Source organism: Heterodontus francisci, chromosome 8, assembly GCF_036365525.1.
Source record: "Heterodontus francisci isolate sHetFra1 chromosome 8, sHetFra1.hap1, whole genome shotgun sequence".
NCBI lineage: Eukaryota > Metazoa > Chordata > Chondrichthyes > Heterodontiformes > Heterodontidae > Heterodontus > Heterodontus francisci.
This window is the reverse complement of record NC_090378.1, coordinates 10,508,705-10,534,328: the sequence shown is the minus strand read 5'-3', so window position 1 is coordinate 10,534,328 and position 25,624 is coordinate 10,508,705. Positions and strand designations below refer to the sequence as shown.

The following is a 25,624-nucleotide window of genomic DNA, read 5'->3' as shown; positions in this document are numbered from 1 at the left end:
CCTCCTACATTACTGCGAGATGAGCAACATCCTCTTCTCTAATGGTCAGAGATAAGAAATAGCATTTAGTACCTCGGCCATGACCTCTGTCTCCACAAGAAGTTCACTTTTTGGTCCCCAATCAGCCTCATTCTTCCATTGACTACTCTCTTACTACATGTTTACAAAAAACTTTTAGGTTCGCTTTTATGTGAACCACTAATCTCATGTCCCTCATTTCTTTTTAGATCTCCTCTGTATTTTCTGAATTCAGCTCGATTCTTTACAGTATTATCAACTGTACAGCTCGATTCTTTATAGGGGAGGCGGTGGCCTAGTGGTATTATCACTAGACTAGTAACCCAGAGACCCAGGGTATTTCTCTGTAGACATGGGTTCAAATCCCACCACAGCAGAAGGTGGAATTTGAATGTAATTAATAAATCTGGAATTTAAAGTTAGTCTAATGATGGCCATGAAACCATTGTCGATTGTTGTAGAAACCCATCTGGTTCACTAATGTCCTTTATGGAAGGAAATCTGCTGTCCTTACCTGGTCTGGCCTACATGTGACTCCAGATCCACAGCAATGTGGTTTACTCTTACATGCCCTTGAAATGGCCGAGCAAGCCACTCAGTTCAGGGGCAATTAGGGATGGGCAATAAATGCTGGCTTGGCCTGCGACGCCCACATCCCATGAAAGAATAAAAAAAAACTGTATTCTTATAAGCTCCATTTTTTCTGTTTCATTTTATCTCAATGTCTTTAGTCATCCAGGAGGCTTTGGATGCATTTCCTTTCCCTTCATGGGAATGTCTACTCTGTACTCGAACCATCTCCTATTTGAAAGCAGCGCATTGTTCAGTTACTGCTTTACTTCACAATTTTCAATTCTAATCCACCTGGGCTAGATCCTTTTTTGAATCATTGAAATTAGTCCTCCTCCAGTTAAGAATTTTTATGCCTGGTTGTCCCTTGTTTTTTTTTTCCAGAACTATTCTTAACCGGTTATTATGATCACTATTGCCCAAATGATCCTCAACTAAAACTTGCTCCACTTGCCCCACTTTATTCCCGAGTACTCAATCCTGCACTGCTTCCATCCTTGTTGGGCTGGAAACACACCGACCAACAACACTTGTATTTATATAGTGCCTTTAACACAGTAAAACATCCCAAGGTGCTTCACAGGTGTGTTATCAAACAAAATTTGACACCATAGAATCATAGAATGGTCACAGCACCATGATGGCTCTCTGCAACAGCAACTCAGCTATTCCCACCGCTACCCCTCTAGAATTCATTTCTGAATCTTCATTCCATCTTTTCCCAAAGCCCTGCAATTTCTTTCTTCAGATCATTATCCAATTCCCTTTTGAAAGCCATGATTAAATCTACCTCCACCACACTCTCAGGCAGTGCATTCCAGATCCTAACCAAACGCTCTGTGAAGGCTTTTTCTCATAGCACCTTTGGTTCTTTCGTAATTCACTTTAAATATGTGTCCCCTGGTTCTTGACCCTTCGCCAATGGAAACAATTTCTCCCTATCTACCCTGTCAAGACCGCTCTTGAATTTGAACAGCTCTATCAAAATTTCCTCTCACCTTCGCTTCTCTAAGGAAACAGCCCCAGCTTCTCAAATCAGTCCTTGTCACTGAAGTCCTCATCCCTGGAACCATTCTTGTACATGTTTCTGCATCGTCTCTAATGCCTTCACACAGAAGATATTAGGGCAGGTGACCAATAGCTTGGTCAAAGAGGTAAGTTTTAAGAAGTGTCCGAAATGAGAGGGAAGAGAGAATGAGGATTAAGAAATGAATGTGTTTAGGGCCTAATCTGCCACCAATGGTGGGATGATATAAACCAGGATGCGCAGGATGCATCTGTACGGCTTTAGGAATTCTCAAACTTTCAAGGTTTTGCTGCAAAGACAGTGTTGTAGTTTAAAGTATTTATAGTTTTCCCGGGACAAAGAAAGGTAACTTTTATGATCACTGAAAGAGGTCGTTTTCTTCTGCCTTCTTTACCTTCATCTCGAATTAACTGTGTTTTTGCAAATTCCATACCAGAATTGTACTCTTATCAAGGAACTGGTTAGACCCATAATATTACATACAAAGTTACTGAAACTATATTGTTACAGAAGAAATTTGTATCAGGAATAAAGAATGATAATTCTTGCTGGGTAGAATTACAAATACAGAGAATATGAGAGAAATACCCAACTGCAATCCACCCGACCCCAATGGTGAGTTTTTCACATTGGAAATGAGGAGGGAAGGTGATTAACAAAGGACAACTACATATATGTGCAAAGATTACATCGATGGGAATTCTTTTCTAACCAGATCCACAATTGTTTTATATTTCCACAATTTCCACTTGCCTCGAGCAACAGAACTAAAACACTTACTTTGAAAACAGCATTTTATTTTGTGAAATACATATTCATGGTAAGATTCAACTTGTCTTTCAGGAGTAGGCAATTGTAAATCTCTCATGAAGATTAAAATGCAAATAGTTACAGTGTTTGCATTATTACAATTAAAAAGCAAGCAGCAAAAAGAGGACACTATTTGTGGTCCATTCACACCCCTTAATGGAGGAAACTGAATATTAAAAGTTTATCCAAGTTCAAAATAATAACCAAAGTCAAAATAAATTCATTATAAATCATGGATGAGAATGAAGATGTTTGTAAAACAGACAGCACATGTGTATGTCACAATTGATAAATTACACAACGGGAAAGTTGAATTGTTCCCTGAATTGTAAGTATTTAATGGCAAAATTTTTTATCCGTCATTAAACATTATGGTAACTAATGCAGTTTTGGTGCATTTTGTAAACAATTTAAGATGCCTGAAGTGACCAGATCTTGGAGTGTAAATCATATTTATACATTTGCTTTCCATTGAATACGATTTGATTGATTAGATAAAATATTAAATTTGTTCCCTAGATCTGCATTAGTTAAATTTCTAATGTTGGAAGCGAGTTCACTTTTTATTGTGTTTATTAAATATTAAATAAAATTAAATAATCACTTGAGAAGAGTAAATAGTTTAAGTTCTCCATTTTCCTCGGATTGGGCACAGAGCATTCCACATTTGTTCAGTTTGCATTGCTGTTGTAGGATCAGTAGCATGGTTTAGGTATTTTCCAGTCCATGCGCCTATGCCACGGAGTTTTAGTTTCTTCATGATCAGCGATTTTAGTGAAATGCTCTCTGGATCATCATACCAAACCTCGTGGTATGTATTATTAACCTGCCAAAAAAGCCAAAGAGAGTTAGACAGATAGGAGTGAAGTTTGGATTAATGCACAGTTCTAGACTTGCTTGGATACATGTTTTACAGCCTGCACTTCAAACACCAAGTGTCAACATATAGTGCTCACAGAAAAAACCCACTCCCCGCAGCTTTTAAAGGCACACAGATCTCTTCATTTTTAAGATAAAAAAAACTCTTATGACATCGGGCCCTGCCGGTGTCGAGGACCATGGCAAGTCTCATCCGAGGCAATCTTGACGTTCCCCCATGTCACGGATCCCGACGTTGAGGCTCCTATAAATCCCAGTCCCAAGTGTCAGCAGTGTTCACAGAAAATTCCCTTTTCCCAGCTTTAAAAGGCACACAGAATTCCCAGTTTCAAAAAAAATAAAATTTTGTGACAATATTTGTTCATTTAATGCGAGTGTTGCTGGCATGTCCTGCATTTTTGCCAATCCCTAATTGCCCATGAGAAGATGGTGGTGAGCCAGTCCATGTGGTGTGGTTACAGTTACACTGCTGCAAGGTAGGGAATTTCAGGATTTTGACCCAGCGACAGTGAGGGAACAGCAATATAGTTCCAAGTCAGGATGTTTTTGGCTTGGATAGGTACTTGCAGGTGGTGGTGTTCCCGTGTGTCTACTGCCCTTGTCCTTCTAGGTGGCAGAGGTCGTGGATTTGGAAGGTGCTGTCGAAGGAGGCTTGGCGAATTGCTGCAGTGCATCTTGTAGATGGTACACAACTGTTGCCACTGTGTGCTGGCGGTGGAGTGAATGAATGTTTATGGTTGTAGATGGGGTGCCGATCAATGAACTGCTTTGTTCTGGATGGTGTCAAAGTTTGATCTTCTTGAATGTTGTTGGAGTTGCACTCGTCCAAACAAGTGCAGAGTATTCCAGCACACTCCTGACTAGTACCTTGTAGATGGTGGACACACTTTGGGGAGTCAGGATTTTCAGCCTCTGACCTGCTTTGTAGCCATGGTATTTATATGGCTATTCCAGTTCAGTTTCTGGTCAATGGGAACGCCCAGGATGTTGATAGTGGGGGATTCAGCAATTGTAATGGCCTTGAATATCATTTATAGTTGGTTATATTTTATCTTGTTGGAGATGGCCATTGCCTGGCACTTGTGTGGCGCGAATGTTTCTTGCCACTTATCAGCCCAAGCCTGGATATTGTCCATATCTTGCTGCATTTCTACACAGACTGCTTCAGTATCTGAGGAGTCACGAATGAACATTGTGCAGCCATCAATGAACATCCTTACTTCCGACCTTATGATTGAAGGGAGGTCATTGATGAAGCAGCTGATGATGTTTGGGCCTAGGACACTACGCTGAGGAACTCCTGCAGTTATTTTCTGCAGCTGAGTCAGGAGGTGAGTTACTGGCCACAGAATTCCCGGCCTCTGACCTGCTCTTGTAGCCACAGTATTTATATGGCTGGTCCACTTCAGTTTCTGCTCAATGGTGACCTGCAGGTGGCAGCGATGATAATGCTGTTGAATGTCAAGAGGAGATGGTTTGATTCACTGTTTTTGGAATTGGCACTTGAATGGCACAAATTTTACTCGCCACTTAGCAGCTCGTGCCTGAATGCTGTCCAGGCCTTGCTGCTTGCAGGTACGGATTGCTTCAGTATCTGAGGAGTTCCGAATGGTACTGAGCACTGTGCAATCATCAGCGAATATTCCCACCTCTGCACTTATCATGGAGGGAAGGCCATTGATGAAGCTGCTGAAGATGGTTGGGCCTAGGACACACCCTGAGGAACTCCAGTAGCAATGTCCTGGAGCCGAGATGATTGTCCACCAGCAACACAACTATCTTCCTTTGTGCTAAGTATATCTCCAACCAATGGAGAGTTTCCACTCCAATTCCCATCGACTTCAATTTTGTTAGGGCTCCTTGATACCACACTTGATCAAATGCTGTCTTGATGTCAAAGGCAGTTACTCTCACCTCACCTCACCTGAACTTGCCTGGAATTCAGCTATTTTGTCCATGTTTGGACCAGGGCTGTAATGAGGTAGCAGCTGAGTGATCCTGGCAAAACTCAAACTGAGCATCAGTGAGCAGGTTATTGCTGAGTAAGTGTCACTTGACAGCACTGTCAACGACATCTTCTATCACTTCTCTGTTGATCGAGAGTAGACTGATTGGGCGGTAATTGGCCAGATTGGATTTGTCCTGCTTTTCATGGTCAGGATCTAAGCATCACCCCTTAACATTCAATGGCATTACGATTGCTGAATCCCCCACTAGCAACATCCTGGGGGTTTCCATTGACCAGAAACTGAACTGGAGTAGCCATATAAATGCCAGGGCTACAAGAGCAGGTCAGAGGCTAGGAATCCAGTGGTGAGTAACTCACCTCCTGACTCCCCAAAGCCTGTCCACCATTTACAAGGCACATGTCAGGAGTGTGATGGAACACTCTGCACTTGCCTGGATGGGTGGCAGCTCCAACAGCACTCAAGAAGCTTGACACCATCCAGGAAAAAGCAACCCCCATGCACAACATTCACTCCCTTCACCACCCATGCACAGTGGCAGCAGTGTGTACCATCTGCAAGATGCACTGTAGCAATTCACCAAGGCTCCTTTGACAGCACCTTCCAAACCCACAACATTTACCACCGAGAAATACAAGGGTAGAACATGCATGGGAACAGCACCACCTGCAAGTTCCCCTCCAAGTCACACACCATCCTGACTTGGAACTATATCGCCGTTCCTTCACTGTCACTGGGTCAAAATCCTGGAACTCCCTTCCTAACAGCACTGTGGGTGTACCTGCCCCACATGGACTGCAGTGCTTTCAGAAGGCGGCTCACCACCACCTTCTCAAGGGCAATTAGGGATGGGCAATAAATGTTGTCCTAGCCAGTGATGCCCACATCTCATGAACGATTAAAAAAAAGGCCATACCTGGGGAATTTTCTACATTGTCAGGTAGAAGAGTTTTGCAGCTGTATTGGAACAGCTTGGTGAGGGGTAAGGCTAGTTCTGGAGGACAGGACTTCAGTGCAACAGCGGGAATGTGTTAGGGCCCATAGAATTTTCTGCATCCAGTGCCTTCAGCCATTTCTTGATATCACGTGGAGTGAATTGAGTTGCCAAAGGTTGTCATTGCTGAGTCATAGATGGCGTCTCTAATGTGGGCCCACTTGGTCTCTGCATCCCCTGCAGGAGTGTTTTGAAGGGCTTTTTCAAGTGAATTTAGAAACTTATGTAACAGCTGTGGATAAGAAATTCTGTTAGTGTTGATGCTCAGGCAGCTCTTCTGCTTGGAGTGATGTAGCTTCTTTCGTTTGAGTCTAACTTTGCTGCACTTCAGGGAGTGGTCAGTGTTACAGTCCTCACTGTGGAAGCTGTGTGTGATTTGGACACTGTCTATAGAGGCTCGCCTTGTGACAATGAGGTCCAGCTGGTGCCAACGACGTGATCTTGGGTGTCTCCAAGAAACCTGGTGACAGGGTTTAGTATGAAAGAATGAGTTGGTGATGCAGAGGTTATGATAGGTACACAACTCCAGCAGTCTTTCTGCATTCTCATTCATCCTTCCAATGCCATAGCGCCCAAGGAAGGAGGGCCCTCAGTCATGTTTGGCCCCAACCCTGGCGTTAAAATCCCCCAGCAGGAACACATGTTCGGTATTAGGAATGCGACTAATGATATCATGGAGTTCCTCGTAGAACTGGTCTTTAACTTCAGGTGGGGAGCAGAGTGGTGGAACATAGATGCTGAGTAGGTGTACTGGACCAGAGGCGGTGAGCAGTCGGATGGACAGTATGCATTCCGAGCCATTTGAAGGTGCCTCCATCATGCTGACGTCTCAACTCATTCCATCTTCGCTGCCTCCGGAGAATCCTTGGCATTAGGTGGCAGGACCATATTTCCAATGCAGAGTTCCTCGAGGCTGCCAACATCCCCAGCATATAGACCCTCCTGAGCCAAAGGGGCTGAGATGGCTTGGCCATGTGAGCTGCATGTAAGATGGCAGGATCCCCAAGGGCGCATTGTACAGCGAGCTCGTCACTGGTATCAGACCCACTGGCCGTCCATGTCTCCGCTTTAAAGACGTCTGCAAACGCGACATGAAGTCATGTGACATTGACCACAAGTAATGGGAGCCAGTTGCCAGTGATCGCCAGAGCTGGTGGGCAACCATAAAGGCAGGGCTAAAGAGTGGCGAGTCGAAGAGACTTAGCAGTTGCAGGAAAAAAGACAGCAGTGCAAGGAGAGAGCCAACTGTGTAACAGCCCTGACAACCAATTTTATCTGCAGCACCTGTGGAGGAGTCTGTCACTCTAGAATTGGCCTTTATAGCCACGCCAGGCGCTGCTCCACAAATCACTGACCACCTCCAGGCGCTTACCCATTGTCTCTCGAGACAAGGAGGCCAAAGAAATGAATTGAATTAGCTGAAGACTGGCATCCGTGATGCTGTAGACAACAGGAGGAGGCTGAGATGGATCTTTCAATCGGCACTTCTGGCTTAAGATGGTTGTAAATGCTTCAGCCTTGCCTTTTGCACTGATATGTAAACCACTGGAACCTTACTTGTACTTTATTTTTATTCTTTCATGGGATACAGGCGTCACTAGCAAGGCCAGCATTTGTTACCTATATTTAATTGTTCTTGGACTGAGTGGCTTGCTAGGCCATTTCAGAAGACAGTTAAGAATCAACCACATTGCTGTGGGTCTGGAATCACATGTAGGCCAGACTAGGTAAGGACAGGCGATTTCTGCCCCGAAAAGACATGAGTGAACCAGATGGGTTTTTACAACAATTGACAATGTTTTCATGGTCACTATTAGACTAGCTTTCTTAATTCCATATTTATAACTGAATTCAAATTTTCACCATCTGCCATGATGAGATTCGAACCCATGTCCCCAGTGCATTAGCATAGGCCTCTAGATTACTAGTCCAGTGACATTACCACCACCTCCCCCTTTATTAATCTGCAAAGTGCATTAGTACATTAACACATCACACATGAGTAGAAATGAAAATAGAAACTAATGCTCGAAAACTCTTACCACTGAACCTTCATTGAGATCGCAGGACCTCGAATGTGAATAAATATCAACTGTTTTAATTCATTAAAATACTAAACTTGTCAAAGTCAATGGAGATTGGACCGTGGGATAGTGTCCAAACAATTTAATAGTTTAATAATGCCATTAAAATAGCATAAGTTTGTTCATCTGGCTGAATTAAGGATCCATCTGCTATGACCCCTCAACATAATTTCAAGCCAATTACATAACAATGTTACGGCATTTGAAAGAAACTTATTGTGTGAAACCCTTGCGATGATTTAAACAGATATGATCAAGTTCAGTATGAAGGACATTCTTTAGCTTCTTGGAGGAGCAGCTCCAAGGAAATTCCCAGTCAATCAAAACCAATGAACTCATCTGGATGCTGTGCAACATCTGAACACAAGGCACTTGTTAACAGGACAAATATATTCCTCAAAATTGTCATGATGACTGTGACTGTTTGTCTTGATTAACATGATTACATAATTACTATAGATATATTTATATAAAGCTTCTAAGGAAAGTATTTGCATTTAAATATCACCGTTCACAAACTCAGACCATTCCAAAGCACTGTACAGTTAATGAAGTGCTTTTGAAATGTAATGACTGTTGTAATGTGGGAAATGCAGCAGACAATTTGCACAGAGCAAGATCCCACAAACAGCATGTGATAATGATCAGATAATCTTTTCGTGATGTTGGTTGAGGGACAAATATTGCCCAGGACACCAGGGAGGACACCTCCACTCTTCCTCAAGATAGTGCTATTGGAACATGTATGTCCACCTCAGAGGACGGATAGGGCCTCAGTTTAACTTCATATCAGAAAAACAACACCTCCGACAGTGTCTGCAACTGGTTGTTCACAATGTTTTAACAAGGTGAACTGGTTTTGGTGCTTTGCTTCTCAACTCCCATTTTCTTGTCAATTCTCCAACTGCACACATTTCCGACTGTACAAACTGGACATTTTGAACTTTGCTGAATCCTGTACACAGAGAATACTGAATCATGAAACATTGCAATGTTCACATTCTACAAAGAATGTTGAAATGCACAGGTCTCCACTGTGCTTTGATTGATAGTCTTACCCTGTAGACATAATATGGGGATTTGTAATCATCATCCCAATATCTGCCGGTAATTGATCTGGGCAGCTGCTGCCTGACCTCTTTATATGAAATCAATCTTCCAACTTGTGAACTGCAAGGAGCACCTCCGACAGGAATCTTTTTCAATTCACATCTACCAGGCTGTAAAGTACAAAAGGATGAGAAATTGTTACTTGTGAATATAGTTACTCTGCTAACTTCAGAAATGCTGTGACAGCATGACTGATCTCCCAGTGTATCGGCTCTGAGGAACAATTAGGACTCAAGGATAATTGAAAATTTAGAAACTAAGCTCAATAGAATTTTGTTAGGCAAAGATATTAATAGTGACAAAGTCAAGGCAGGTATATGGGATAAAAATCAGTAACAATCAAACTGAGTGGTGGAACAGGCTTGAGTAATTGAATGGTCTACTGTATCTCCTGTGCTTCTTTGATTCCATGTGTGAAGGAATGAGCTTTGAGAAAAAAATTCAGAAGCTTAAGATTTACAGTCTAGAAGAATGCAGTTAAGGAAATGCCTCAGTGAAATGAAATATTAAATAGCATGGATAAGGTCAGCACAGACAGCAAGCCAATGGATAAAAATGGAAATTAGTAAAATTGTAAAACAGGGAATAAAAAGGCTGAATGTAAAAAACATCAAAGTTATTGAACTGGGCGACAAGCAAGCTGAGTAAGGCAAATTCCGAAGAAGGGTCACTGACCCGAAACGTTAACTCTGCTTCTCTTTCCACAGATGCTGCAAGACCTGCTGAGTGATTCCAGCATTTCTTGTTTTTGTTGTGAAGGCAAAATACTGGGCTGTTTTCAAAATACATTTAGATGCCCTGATTGGACAGTTAATGTGGACGAGGGATGTGTTTCAGGTGAACTGACTTCATTCTCTTGTCTTGTGCAATGCAAGCAAAACATTTCATCTTACCTCATACAAGTGCTGGCAAGGATAGTCGGAACCAAACCACGGAACTCCCATCACCAGCTTTCTGGAATCAATACCCAGTTTGATATAAGCAGAGAGACCTAAATGGATAAAAATATGACAGTTTTAGATGAACATTGATATCCGGGAGGCAGACCCTGAACCAGAAGGTTTTAATGTACATACCTGAATAAATCTGGTGATAGGGAGCATTTGCTTTTGCAAAGCACTCATCCCACATTTGGTTCTGCAAATTATAGGACTTTACGAAGAAGTCACAGGAATTTGCCATTTCCACATAATCATTGCATGGGTCATCTGGGCAGTCTGGAGCCCAAGGTACATTATATGAGACCTAAGGAACAAATAATAATGAGAAGTTAACTTTATCTCACACCTTGGGCTGGATTTTATAGAGCCCTTGATGTCGGGATCCATGGTAGCGGGGAGGGGGCATGAAGATTGCCCTGGATGAGGCCAGCCACGACTTCAACACCGGCAGGGCCCAGCCCGATATTGCCGGCGGCGGCGAGGCCTCGTGGCAGCCCCCCCACTGTGTGGCGTCGTGCTCACCATTTAATATTTATATAAATTAATTCAACTGAATAAATGAGTCTCCCACTGACTCCTGAACTCCCGCTGTGATCTACAACCCGGCGATTGGCACTGCCATGCCTTCGGATCCCTGTCCGGGGAAATGAGGCGCTGCACTGGTGGGGAAGGGGGAGAAGGTACATTTCTCAGTGCGGGGGATGGGGGGCTGGGTCAAATAAATGTCATGGGTGTCAGGGATAGTGGGAAGGGATATAGTTTAAATTTTGTGCAGTTTTGGCGCGGGGAAGGTCAGGTAGTGAAGGTAAAATATTTTGGGGTGAAAAGGGCAAATAATTAATCCAATTGATATTGGGGGTTGTGAGAGGGCCAAAAAAATGTATTCAATAGTTAAATGTCCCAGTAGGGCTGACAGCCTTTTAAAAATGGTGCCAGCGCCTGCGCACAGGCAGTTAATACCATTGCCAGAGACGGACAGCCCGCCCCCTCCCCGGGATCGGTGGGGGCCTCCTGTCCCAGCTATTTAAATGAGCCACCGCGCTTGGAATGGCGGTGCCTCTTTGTCTGTGTGGGCGGCCATTTTTTTCAGCCCCTTATGTTGGCTGTGACTCGTAGTTATTTGGTTTTTAATAAGCACTCCCTTCTCATGCAGGGTGCAGGGGAGCTGTGAAATTCAACAGGGGAGAAATTCTACAATGTTCACGACTTTATAAAATGGAACATGATAAAGTTGGAGAAAATAGTGAGTCATAATTGTCAGGATCCTTGATTGTCTAAATATTAATCAGGAAGATTGGAAATCAATAGTGAGATGGAATTCAATAGGGGAAAAGACAGGTGTTTCTGTGGCCACAGATGTGAATCCAGGATGTTATGTTGTCTCCCTGACGCCAGGGTCATGGATGTCACTGAACAGTTGCAGAGCACTCTGACGGGGGAGGGTGAGCAGCCAATGGTCGTGGTCCATATCAGTACCAACAACACAGGTAGAAAGAGAGATGGAGTCCTGCCGGTCGAGTTTAGGGAGTGAGGAAAGAAACTAGCAAGCAGGATCTCAAAGGTAGTAATCTCCGGATTACTCCCAGTACCATGAGCAAGTGAGTACGGAAATAGGAAGAAAGAGCAGATGAATGCATGACTGGAGAGATGGTGCAGGAGGAAATGCTCTAGATTCCTTGGACATTGGGACTGGTTCTGGGAGTTGGAACCTATGCAGGCCGGACGGGTTGCACCTGAAGAGAGCCAGGATAAATGCCCTTGCAGGGCGATTTGCTAGTGCTATTTGGGAAGGTTTAACCTAACTTGGCAGGAACTTGGGAACCAGAAGGTAATATTAGAGAGAGAAAAAAGATGCACAGAGAATTTGGAGCGACAGAAAGCACTAGAGTAGGAAATAGTAAGGCATTAGGTGGGGCCAGAGTAAGAGGGAATGTAAAAATATCTAAATTAGGTTTATAGTGCATGAATGTGAATGTGTGGAGTGTGATAAATAAGGTTGGTGAGCTGCAGGTGAGTGGAAATATGATGTGGCTTAATAACGGGCAGGATTGGGGACTAAATATTCCTGGATACAAGGTGTTCAGGAAAAATAGGGAAGGAACATTAGGAGAAGGGACAGCTGTATTGATTTTGGAGAACATAACACTGCTGGAGAGAGAAGATGTCCGAGAGGGGTCAAGGACAGAATCTATTTGGTTAGAGCTAAGAAACAATCGAGGTACCCCATTACACTGATGGGTGTATTCTATAGACTACCAAATAACGGTAAAGATATAGAGGATCAAATTTGCAAGGAAATTACAGAGTGAGGCAAGAATTATAGAGTCATTATAATAGGGACTTTAATTATCCTAATATAGACTGGGATAGTAGTAATGTAAAGGACAGGATGCAACTAGTAGAGTTGATGAGGGGGAGCCAGTGGATATGGTTCATTTGGACATTCAGAAGGCTTTCGACGAAGTCCTGCATAAGAGGTTAGCGTGTAAAATTAAAGCGCATGGGATTGGGGGTAGTGTATTGCAATGGATAGAAAATTGGTTGGCAGACAGGAAACAAAGTGTAGGAATAAATGGGTCTTTTTCCGAATGGCAGGCAGTGACTCGTGGGGTGCTGCAGAGATCAGTGCTAGGACCCCGGCTATTCACAATATACATTAATGATTTAGATGAGGGACTAAATGTAATATCTCCAAATTTGCAGATGACACAAAACTGGGTGGGAGGGTGAGTTGTGAGCAGGATGCAGTGAGGCTTCAGGGTGATCTGGACAAGTTGAGTGAGTGAGCAAATGCATGGCAGATGCAGTAAAATGTGGATAAATGTGAGGTTATCCACTTTGGTAGCAAAAACAGGAAGGCAGATGATGATCTGAATGGATATAAACTGAGAGGGGAATATGCAACGACACCTGGGTGCTCTCGTACACCAGTCGCTGAAGGTAAACATACAAGTGCGACAGGCAGTAAAAAAGGCAAATGTCATGTTGGTCTTCATAGCGAAAGGATTCGAATACAAGAGCAGGGTTGTCTTGCTGCAATTATACAGGGTCTTGGTGAGGCCACACCTGGAATATGGTGTGCAGTTTTGGTCTCCTTATCTGAGGAATGATGTTCTTGCTCTCGAGGGAGTGCAGCGAAGGTTTACCAGACTGATTCCTGGGATGGCGAGACTGACGTATGAGGAGAGATTGAATCGGTTAGGATTATATTGGCTGGAGTTCAGAACAGTGAGGGGGGATCTCATAGAAACCTATAAAATTCGAACAGGGCTTGACAGGGTAGATGCAGGAAGGAAGTTCCTGATGGTGAGGGAGTCCCAGAACCAGGGGTCATAGTCTAAGGATCTGGGGTAAACCTTTCAGGACTGAGTTGAGGAGAAATTTCTTCACCCAGAGAGTGGTGAGCCTGTGGAATTCATTACCACAGAAAGCAGTTGAGGCCAAAACATTGTATGTTTTAATGAAGGAGTTAGATACAGCTCTTGGGGCTAAAGGGATCAAAGGATATGGGGGGAAAGAACAAAGAACAAAGAAAGAACAAAGAAAATTACAGCACAGGAACAGGCCCTTCGGCCCTCCAAGCCTGCGCCGATCCAGATCCTTTATCCAAACATGTCGCCTATTTTCTAAGGGTCTGTATCTCTTTGCTTCCTGCCCATTCATGTATCTGTCTAGATACATCTTAAAAGACACTATCGTGCCCGCGTCTACCACCTCCGCTGGCAACGCGTTCCAGGCACCCACCACCCTCTGCGTAAAGAACTTTCCACGCATATCCCCCCTAAACTTTTCCCCTCTCACTTTGAACTCGTGACCCCTAGTAATTGAATCCCCCACTCTGGGAAAAAGCTTCTTGCTATCCACCCTGTCTATACCTCTCATGATTTTGTACACCTCAATCAGGTCCCCCCTCAACCTCCGTCTTTCTAATGAAAATAATCCTAATCTACTCAACCTCTCTTCATAGCTAGCGCCCTCCATACCAGGCAACATCCTGGTGAACCTCCTCTGCACCCTCTCCAAAGCATCTACATCCTTTTGGTAATGTGGCGACCAGAACTGCACGCAGTATTCCAAATGTGGCCGAACCAAAGTCTTATACAACTGTAACATGACCTGCCAACTCTTGTACTCAATACCCCGTCCGATGAAGGAAAGCATGCCGTATGCCTTCTTGACCACTCTATTGACCTGCGTTGCCACCTTCAGGGAACAATGGACCTGAACACCCAAATCTCTCTGTACATCAATTTTCCCCAGGACTTTTCCATTTACTGTATAATTCACTCTTGAATTGGATCTTCCAAAATGCATCACCTCGCATTTGCCCTGATTGAACTCCATCTGCCATTTCTCTGCCCAACTCTCCAATCTATTTATATTCTGCTGTATTCTCTGACAGTCCCCTTCACTATCTGCTACTCCACCAATCTTAGTGTCGTCTGCAAACTTGCTAATCAGACCACCTATACTTTCCTCCAAATCATTTATGTATATCACAAACAACAGTGGTCCCAGCACGGATCCCTGTGGAACAGCACTGGTCACACGTCTCCATTTTGAGAAACTCCCTTCCACTGCTACTCTCTGTCTCCTGTTGCCCAGCCAGTTCTTTATCCATCTAGCTAGTACACCCTGGATCCCATGCGACTTCACTTTCTCCATCAGCCTACCATGGGGAACCTTATCAAACGCCTTACTGAAGTCCATGTATATGACATCTACAGCCCTTCCCTCATCAATCAACTTTGTTACTTCCTCAAAGAATTCTATTAAGTTGGTAAGACAAAGGGAACACTTCACTGAGTTAGATGATCAGGCATGATCATAGTGAATGACGGAGCAGGCTCAGAGGGCTGAATGGCCTACGCCTGCTCCTATTTTCTATTTTTCTATGACAGAGAGGGGCAAGAGTTTCTGGAGTGTGTTCAGGAGAATTTTCTACATCAGTATGTTTCCAGTGCAACAAGGAAGGAGGCATTGCTGTATCTGGTTCTGGGGAATGAGGTGGGTCAAGTGGATCAAGGGTCAGTAGTGGAACATTTAGAGGACAGTGATCATAGTATCATAAGGGTTAGGTTGGCTGTGGAAAAGTACAAGGAGCAATCCAGAGTGAAAATAATTAATAGGGGGAGGGTCAACATCAATGGGATGAGAACAGATCTGGTCCAGGTGGATTTTTGGAAAGCATTTGATGAAGTACCACATAAAAGGCTGGTTAATAAAACTGAAGCACATGGAATAGGAGGGTCAGTCTCTAATTGGATGAAAAATTGGCTTCATGGTCGATAACATCGAGGTGGAGACAGCCACTGCTTTTTTTGCTATATGTAAAGAACTTGGATCCTGGAATACAAAGCAAAATTACAAAAATTTGCCGATGATACCAATTTTGGAGGAGTGGCAAACAGTGAGGATGATATGAATCGCCTGCAACAGGACACAGATTGACGAGCACAAGGTGATCCAAACTTTTCACATGTGGGGGCACATTACAATTTACGTCTTACATAGCAGGTGGTGAGACAATTCCTGCTTCTGTCTGCCTCTATCTGTACTCCCCTTTCTCTGTCCGTCCTATCACTCTTTCCCCATTTCACTCTCTCTCTCTGTCCCCTCTCTCTCTCTGTCCCCCTCTCTCTCATAGGAACATAGGATCATAGGAAGACAGGAACAGGAGTAGATCATTCAGCCCCTCGAGCCTCTCCCGCCATTCAATGAGATCATGGCTGATCCGCGGCCTAACTCCATCTACCTGCATTTGGCCCATATCCCTGAATATCTTTGCTTAACAAAAATCTATCTATCTCAGATTTAAAATTAACAACTGTTCTAAGTTCAACTGCTGGTTGTGGGAGAGAGTTCCAAACCCCTACCACCCTTTGCATGAAGTAGTGCTTCCTAACATCTCTCCTGAATGGTCTGCTCCTAATTTTTAGACTATGCCCCCTAGATTTTGAAACTCCCACAGTGGAAATATTTTATCTTTATCTAGCCTGTCTTTTGCTGTTAATATCTTGAAGATCTCAGTCCCCCTTTCTCCCTGTTCGCCCCCTCACTCTCTCTCTCCCTCTCTCCTCTTCTCTCTCTCCCCCCTCTCTCTCTTTCTCTGTCCCTCTCTCTCTCGCGGTCCCCCCTCTCTCTCTTTCTCTCTGTCCCTGCCTTCTCTCTCTCTCTCTGTTCCCCTCTCTTTCTTTGTCCCCCCTCTCTCCTGCCCTCTCTCTCTCACTGTTCCTGGCCCCACTCTCTGTCCCCCTCTCTCTCTCTGTCTCCCCCCGCTCTCTCTGGAAATGTAGGGCAACAAACCGAAAGCTCCCTGGATGACAAAAGAGATAGAGAGTAAGATGAAGCTGAAAATGGGTGCATATGACAGATTTCAGGTGGATAATACAATTGACAACCAGGCTGAATATTGAAGGTTCAAAGGGGAAGTGAAAAAGCAAATAAGAGAAGCAAAGAGAGAGTGTGAGAAGGGACTGCCAGCTGACATAAAAGGGAACTCAAAAGTCTTCTATAGGCATATAAACAGTAAAGGGGTCGTAAAAGGAAGAGCCGGACCTTTTAGGGACATAAAAGTGGATTTATGAATGGAGGCAGGGGGCGTGGCTGAGATATTAAATGAGTATTTTGCATTTGTCTTTACCAAGGAAGAAGATGCTGCTCAAGTCACAGTGAAAGAGGAGGTAGTTGAGACATTGGAGGGGCTAAAAATTAATAAAGAGGAGGTATTAGATAGACTGGTTGTACTTAAAGTCAACAGGACTGGATGAGATTCATCCAAGTTTACTGAGGGAAGTAAGGGTGGAAATTGCAGAGGTACTGTCCATAAACTTTCAATCCTCTTTAGATAGAGGGATGGTGCTAGAGGACAGGAGAATTCCAAATGTTACACCCTTATTCAAGAAAGGGTGTAAGGACAAATCCAGAAACTGCAGGCCAGTCAGTTTAACATCAGTGGTGGGAAAGCTTTTAGAAATGATAATTTGGGACAAAATTAACAGTTACTTGTATAAATGTGGATTAATTAAGGAGAGCCAGCATGGATTTTTAAGGGAAAGTCATGTTTTGCAGATTTCTTTCAGTTTTTTGATGAGGTAACTGAGAGGATTGATGAAGGTAATGATGTTGATGTGGTGTACATGGACTTCCAAAAAGCATTTGATAAAGTGCCATAATACAGGCTTATCAGCAAAGGTAGAGCTCATGGAATTAAAGGGACAGTGGCAGCATGGATACGAAGTTGGCTGGGTGACAGGAAACAGAGCATAGCGGTGAACGGTTGTGTTTGGTCTGGAAGAAGATAAATAGTGGGGTTCACAAGAATACAAGAAATAGGAGCAGAAGTAGAACATATGACCCATTGAACCTGCTCTACCATTCAATATGTCCATGGCTGATCTTGGGCTTCAATTCCACTTTCCTGCCCACACCCCATATCCCTTCAGTCCATGCGAGAACAAACATCTCTCTATCCGCGCTTTAAATGTATTCAACGATGGAGCATCCACAAAGCTCTGGAGTAGAGAATTCCAAAGATTCACAACCCTTTGAGTCTAACAATTTCCCCTCATCTCGGTCCTGAATGATTGGCTGAATGATCCCCAGACTGTGCCTAAATTCCCCGACCAGCAGAAACAATCTCTCAGCTTCTACCCTATCAAGTCCTTTCAGAATCTTGTATGTCTCAATTAGATTGCCTCTCATTCTTCAAAATTCCAGAGAATATAGACACAATTTACTCAGCCTCTTGTCATTGGACAACCCCAGTTGTCATCCCAGAGACCAATTTTAAAACTCTTCACTGCACTGCCTCCAGTGCAAGTTAATCCTTTCTTAAATGTGGAGACCAAAACTGCACACAGTATTCCAGGTGCGGTCTCACCAAATTTTCTCAATTTTACAATTTTAGTAAGACTTATTTATTCCTGAACTCCAATCCCCTTGTAATAAAGGCCAACATGCCATTTGCCTTCCTAATAGCCTACTGCACCTGCATGTTAACTTTGTGTGTTTCTTGTACGAGTACACCCAAGTCTCTCTGAACATTAACACGTACCAGTTTCACAGCTTTTAAAAAATATTCTGCTTTTCTATTTTTACAACCACAGTGAACAACTTCACACTTCCCTACATTATACTCCATTTGCCATCTTGTTGCCCATTCACTTAACCTGTCTATATTTCCTTGAATCCTCTCTCTGTCCTTCCCACAGCTTACCTTTCCACGGAGCTTTGTATAACCAGCAAACTTAGATACATTACTCTCTGTCGCTTCATACAAGTCATTAATGTAGAGTGTAAATAGCTGAGGCCCCAGCACTGATCGTTCCAGCACCCCACAATTCACTGCCTCCCAACTTGAAAATGCCCCATTTATGCCCACTCTCTGCTTCCTGTCTGTTAACCAATTCTCTCGCCATGGTAATATATTACCCCCAACGACTTGAACCCTTATCTTGCCTATTAATCTTTTTTGTGGCACCTTATCAAATGCATTTTGGAAATCCAGGTATACTACATCTACTGGTTCCCCTTTATCTACCCTACTAGTTACATCCTCAAAAAATTCTAATAAATTTGTCAAACAGGATTTCCCTTTAGTACAGCCATGTTGACTTGTTCTGATTATACTATGCTTTTCCAAGTGTTAAGACTTCCAAGAAGTTAAGACTTCTTTAATAATAGTCTCCAGCATCTGTCCAATGACAGATGTTAGGTTAACTGGTCCAAGGGTTGGTGTTGGGATCCCTGCTTTTCCTGATACACATTAATTACCTAGACTTGGGTGTACTGACCACAATTTCAAAATATGCTGATGACACAAAACTTGGAAGTATTGTGAACTGTGAGGCAGATCGTGATAGACTTAAACAGACTGGTGGCATGTGCAGACAAGTGGCAGATGGAATTTAATGCAGAAAAGTGTGAAGTGATTCATTTTTGTAGGAAGAATGAGGAGAGGCAATAAAAAGTAAAAAGTACAATCCTGAAGGTGATGAAGGAGAAGGAAGACCTGTGGATATATGTTCACAATTCATTGAAGGTGGAATGACAAGGTGAGAAAGTGGTTAGTCAAGTATATGGGATACTGGCCTTATATGTAGGGGCATAGAGTACAAAAGCAAGGTAGTTATGATAAACCTATACAAAACTCTTCTTCAGGCTCAACTGAACACCACACTTTCGGAAGGATGTGAAGGCATTAGAGAGAATTCAGAAAAGATTCAGGAGAATGGTTCGAGGGATGAGGAACATCAGTTACATTGATAACATATGAATTAGGAGCAGGAGTAGGCCACTCTGCCCCTCGAGCCTGCTCTACCATTCAACAAGATCATGGCTGATCTGATTGTAACCTGAACTCCACATTCCCGCCTACCTCCGGTCCTTTCACCTCCTTTCTTATTAAGAATCTATTTACCTTTGCTTTAAAAATATTCAAATCCACCCTATCAAGACCCCTCAGGATCTGCTATGTTTCAATCAGATCACCTCTTAATCTTCTAAACTCCAGAGGATACAGGCCGAGCCTGTCCAACCTTTCCTCATTGGATAACCCACCAATTTCAGGTATTAGTCTAGTAAACCTTCTCTAAACTGCTTCTAAAACATTGAGGTCCTTCCTTAAATAAGAAGACTAATACTGTACACAGTACTCCAGATGTGGTCTCACCAATGCACTGTATAACTGTAGCATAACCTCCCTGCTATTGTTTTCAATTCCTCTCACAATAAATGATAACATTCGATTAGCTTTCCTCATTATATGCTGTACCTGCGTACTAAGATGTGTGTAGATGAGGGTAAAGCAGTTGATGTAGTCTACATGGACTTCAGTAAGGCTTTTGATAAGGTCCAGCATGGGACATTGGTCAAGAAGATAAGAGCACATGGGAACCAGGGCACGTTGGCAAATTGGATCCAAAATTGGCATAGCGGCAGGAGGCAGAGGGTGATAGTCAAGGCATGTTTTTGCGATTGGAAGCCTGTGACCAGTGGTGGACCACAGGTATCGGTGCAGAGATTCTTGCTGTTTGTAGTGTACATAAATGATTTCGACGTGAATATAGGAGGTATGATCAGTAAGATCACAGATGACATGAAAATTGGTGGTGTAAATAGTGAGGAGGAAAGCCTTAGATTATAGGATGATATAGATGGGCTGGTAAGATGGGCAGAGCAGTGGCAAATGGAATTTAATCCTGAGAAGTGTGAGGTGATGCATTTTGGGAGGACTAACAAGGCAAGGGAATATACAATGGATGGTAGGACCCTAAGAAGTACAGAGGGTCAGAGGCACCTTGGTGTGCATGTCAATAGATCACTGAAGGCAGCAGCACAGGTGGTGGTTAGGAAGGCATATGGGATACTTGCCTTTATTAGCCAAGACATAGAATATAAGAGCAGGGAGGTTATGATGGAGTTGTATTAAACACTAGTTAGGCCACAACTGGAGTACTGTGCACAGTTCTGGTCGCCACACTATAGGAAGGATGTGATTGCACTGGAGAGGGTGCAGAGGAGATTCAGCGGGATAATATGCTTTACTTTACAACACTCATTACATCTTGCCAAGCAGTAAATAACCCATTTATGCCTACTCTATGTTTCCTGTCAGCAAGCCAATCTTCTATCCGTGCCAATATGTTACCCCCTACACCATGAGCTTTTATTTTCCGCAATAACCTTTGATGGGGCACCTTATCAAATGCCTTCTGGAAATCTCAGTACAGTACATTCAGTACCGTCACCCCTTTATCCACAGCACATGTTATTTCTTCAATGAACTCCCATAAATTGGTTCAACATGATTTACCTTTCATAAAACTATGTTGACTCTGCCTGATTACCTTGAATTTTTCTAAGTGCCCTGCTATAATGTCTTCAATAATAGCTTCTAACATTTTCCCAATGACAGATGTTAAGATAATTGGCCTGTTGTTTCCTGCTTTCCTGCTGATAAATTGGAGAAGCTGGAGTTGTTCTCCTTGGAGAAAAGAAGATCAAGGAGAAAGTTGATAGAGGTGTCCAAAATCATGAGGGGTCTGGACAGAGTAGATACAGAGAAACTGTTCCCATTGGTGGAAGGATTGAGAACCAGAGGACATCAATTTAAGGGGATTGGAAAAAGAAGCAACAGTGACTTGAGGGAAAACTTTTTCACAAAGCGAGTTGTTAGGATCAGGAATGTACTGCTCGAGAGTGTGGTGGAGGCAGATTCAATCGAGGCCTTGTAAAGAGCATTGGATGATTAACTGAAGAGATAAAATTTGCAGAGCTACAGAGAAAAGGCAGAGGAGTGGGACTAAGTGAGTTGCTCTTTCAGAGAGCCAGTACAAACAGGATGGGTCAAATGGTCTCCTTCTGTGCTGTAACCATTCTATGATTCTAATTGGATAACTCTTTCAAAGAGCAGGCATAGGCATGATGGGCCAAATGGACTCCTTCTGCGCTGTATCATCCTTCCACTTGTGTGATAATTACAGTTTGAAACATGCCATCACTAGAATCTGGGCCTCAATACACTTGTATAATTCTGGGCTACAATTGCTGCACCACCAAGTCTGCTGCAGATTCAGATTAAGCTGATTCAAACTAAAATGTCTTTTCTCAGCTCTGGTCCAAACAGTCTCATAACAAGATGATGCTCTGATAAACAGCAGCTAGAAATCTTCATTTCAATTTACTTATCCAGGAAACTATCCATGTTTCTAAGTAATTAAGTTTGAACTAAATTGCTTGTGCCTTTTTTAAAAAAGATGGCTTTTACCTGAGATCCCGGTATTTCCCGGGGAAGACGTTTATGGATTCCCTGAGCAGTGGAATTATTGCACAATAATTTGAAATATTGCTCCATGCATCCAAATTAATTCCATCCAGAAAGTGGAATTTTATAATTTTCAAAAGCGCTGTGATAAAATTTGCTCGTTGTCCACTGTCTGCGATGTGCATTTCATGTATAAATTCTGGTGAAGCATGAAGAAATCACAATAATTGTTATTACAGTTTCATTTATTTATTTAGAGATACAGCACTGAAACAGGCCCTTCGGCCCACCAAATCTGTGCCAACCCACAACCACCCACTTATACTAACCCTACAGTAATCCCATATTCCCTACCACCTACCTACACTAGGGGCAATTTACAATGGCCAATTTACCTATCACCTGCAAGTTTTTTGGCAGTGGGAGGAAACCAGAGCACCCGGTGAAAACCCACGCAGTCACAGGGAGAACTTGCAAACTCCGCACAAGCAGTACCTAGAATTGAACCCAGATCTCTGGAGCTGTGAGGCTGTGGTACTAACCACTGCGCCACTGTGCCGCAGGACAGTCCCAAGACTTTTTACAAACAGAACTGGCAGCATCAAGTAGAAAGTAGGAGAGGAAGATTTAGCAACAGCTTGCATTTATATAGTGCCTTCCACATCCTTAGGATGTCCTTACATGCTTCATAACCAATTAATTATTTTGGACGTGTCATCACTGTTGCTTTCTAAGTGGATTTTGTAGCTAATTTGTGCCCAGCAAAGTCCCACAAATAGGAAATTAGATAATGGACCAGTTTGGTATTTTGGTGGTGTTGGGTGAGGGATGAATGTTACCCAGGACACCACGAGAACTCCCTACTCTTCTTCACATTGTGCCCACGTGGTCTTCTACACCCACCTGAACAGTCTGGTGAAACATTTGTTTAATATCTCATCTGAAACACAGCACCTTCACCAGTGCAGCACTCCCTCAGTACTGCCCTTATGTGTCAATTGCTGGAGTAAACCCAAAACCTTCCAACCCAGAAGGGAGGGAGATAGAGAGATAGAGAGAGAGCGTGTTCCCACTGAGTCAAGCTGACAAGATGAAGTGACCAAAAGCACAGTCAAACAGATCAGTTTTGAGGCAGCTTGAGAAGATAACAGAAATAGCAAAGCAATAAAGGTAGAAGATTTTAGATTCTAGTTTTCAAGGTAGTAACAACTGAAGGAGCTGCCATTGATGGTGGAAGAGGAGAAATCTCATCAGGCCAGAGTCAGAAGAGTGGAGCGTGTGCGCTGGACCGAGGCTCGGCACGCAACAGGGTAGGACTTTCATTAATTATGGATATTCCTTCTTAAACGGGTGAAGTCCATGTGAGGTAGGTACACCCACAGTGCAGTTAGGAAGGGAGTTCCAGGATTTTAACCCAGCGACGGTGAAGGTGCAACTTGTGTTAGGGTGGGAGTGCATGTAAATATACAAAGTGTGGTTAATAAAGTTGGTGAGCTGCACGTGCAAGTAGCCATGTGGAAATATGATGTAGTAGTGATAACTGTCTCAAAAAAGCGGAGGACTGGATGCTTAGTATTCCTGGGTACAAGATATTCAAGGAAGATAGGGAAGGAAAAAGAGGAAGGGTAGCAATTTTAATTCAGGAAATATTACAGTGCTAGAAAGAGACAATGTCATTGAGAGGTCAAACACAGAATCTATTTGCTTGGAGTTAGTAAATAATACACGAGCTATTACATTACCTGCTGTATTTAACAAGATAATAAATAATGGGAAGGAGATAAAGGAGCAGATTTGTAAAGATATTACAGAGAGTGAAGGAACTATAGAGTAGTGACAACAGGAGACTTTAATTACCTCAGCATTGAATGAGCAGTGATTGTGTTAATGCAGAGAAGGGAAGGAATTTCTCAAATGTGTTCAGGGGATATTCTTGGTCAGTATCTTTCATGCCCAATGAGGCTGGCCGCATGGCTGGGGAATGAAGTTGGTCAAGTGGAGAATATTAGAAGAAGGACCAGGAGCAGTCTGGAATAAAAATACTTAATTGGAGAAGTGATAATTTCAGTGAACTGAAGAGGGATCTGGCCTGTGTAAATTGGAGTCAAAGACTGGCAGGCAGAAATATAATGGTGGCCTTTGAAGAGGAGATGGTTCAGACACTGTTTAGGTACATTCCCACAAGGGGAAAGTGAGGGTAACAAATTCCAGAGCTCCCAGGATTAGAAAGATGTTAGAGAGCAGGATGAATCAGAATAAGGGGGCATATGACAAATGTCAGCTTGATCATACAGGGCAGAATCAGGCTGAATGTAAAAAGTATAGAGTAGACGTGCCAAAGGAAATAAGCAGAGCAAAGGTCACCTCGGAAATATTGTGAACTGTGAGGAGGGTAGTAATAGACTTCAAGAGGAATTACACAGGCTGGTGGAACAGGCGGATATGTGGTAGATGAAATTTAATGCAGAGAAGTATGAAGTGTTCATTTCAGTCGGAAGAACAAGGAAAGACAATTAAAAATAAAGGGTAGAATTCTAAAGGAGCAGAGAGACCTGGGGTATAAGTGCACAAATTTGTTGAAGGTGGCAGATTGTGAGTCGCTGGGGCCCAAGCACTGATCCTTGCAATACCCCACTAGTCACAGCCTGCAAAACTGAGAATGACCCATTTATTCCTACTGTCTGTTTTCCATCCATTAACCAATTCTCAATCCATACCATTATAATACCACCAATCCCATGAGAAGCGGAGATGGTAGAGGTGAAGGATAATGTGATAGGCAGGATGTCCTGGAAAGCCTGGCTATGGTTAGAGTTAAGAAGTCACCTGATCCGGTTGGCTTGCATTCCCGGTTGGGAAAAGCAGTGGGAGTGGAGATAGCGGAAGGGTTTGCCTTAATCTTCCAATCTTCCCTCGATACAGGGGAGGTGCCAGAGGATTGGAGGGAGGGAAATGTGACAGCCTTATTCCAGAAATAGTGTAAGGACATTCTCATAATTACAGGCCGGTCAGTTGAACATTTGTGATGGGTAAGGTATTCGAAACAATATCAGGGAAAATATCAACATGCACTTGGAGAGGTTTGAATGAATTAAGGAGAGCCAGCAAGGATTTATAAAAGGCAGATTGTGCTTGACTAATCTAATTGAATTTTTTGATGAAGTATCAGAGAAATTTGATGAAGAGGAAGCAATGGATGCTGTCGATATTGATTGTATGAAAGCCTTTGTCAAAGTACCACATAAAAGGCTGGTCAACAAAAGTGAGCCTCTTCGAATAGGAGGGTTAGTGTCAGTTCAGATAAAAAATTGGCTTTAGGACAGAAAACAGGGAGTCGTGGAAAATAAAATGAAAACTAAAATTGCTGGAAATACTCAGCAGGTCTGGCAGCATCTGTGGACAGAGAAGCAGATTTAACGTAGGCGGTGGCGTAGTGGTATTATCACTGGACTAGTAT

General features: G+C 43.1%; 1 pseudogene; it reads right to left on the bottom strand.

Annotated features, from left to right (window-relative positions):
• Positions 1-3,047: 3,047 nt before the first annotated feature.
• Positions 3,048-24,653, bottom strand: LOC137373176 (di-N-acetylchitobiase-like; annotated as a pseudogene).
• Between the last annotated feature and the right edge of the window lie 971 nt (positions 24,654-25,624).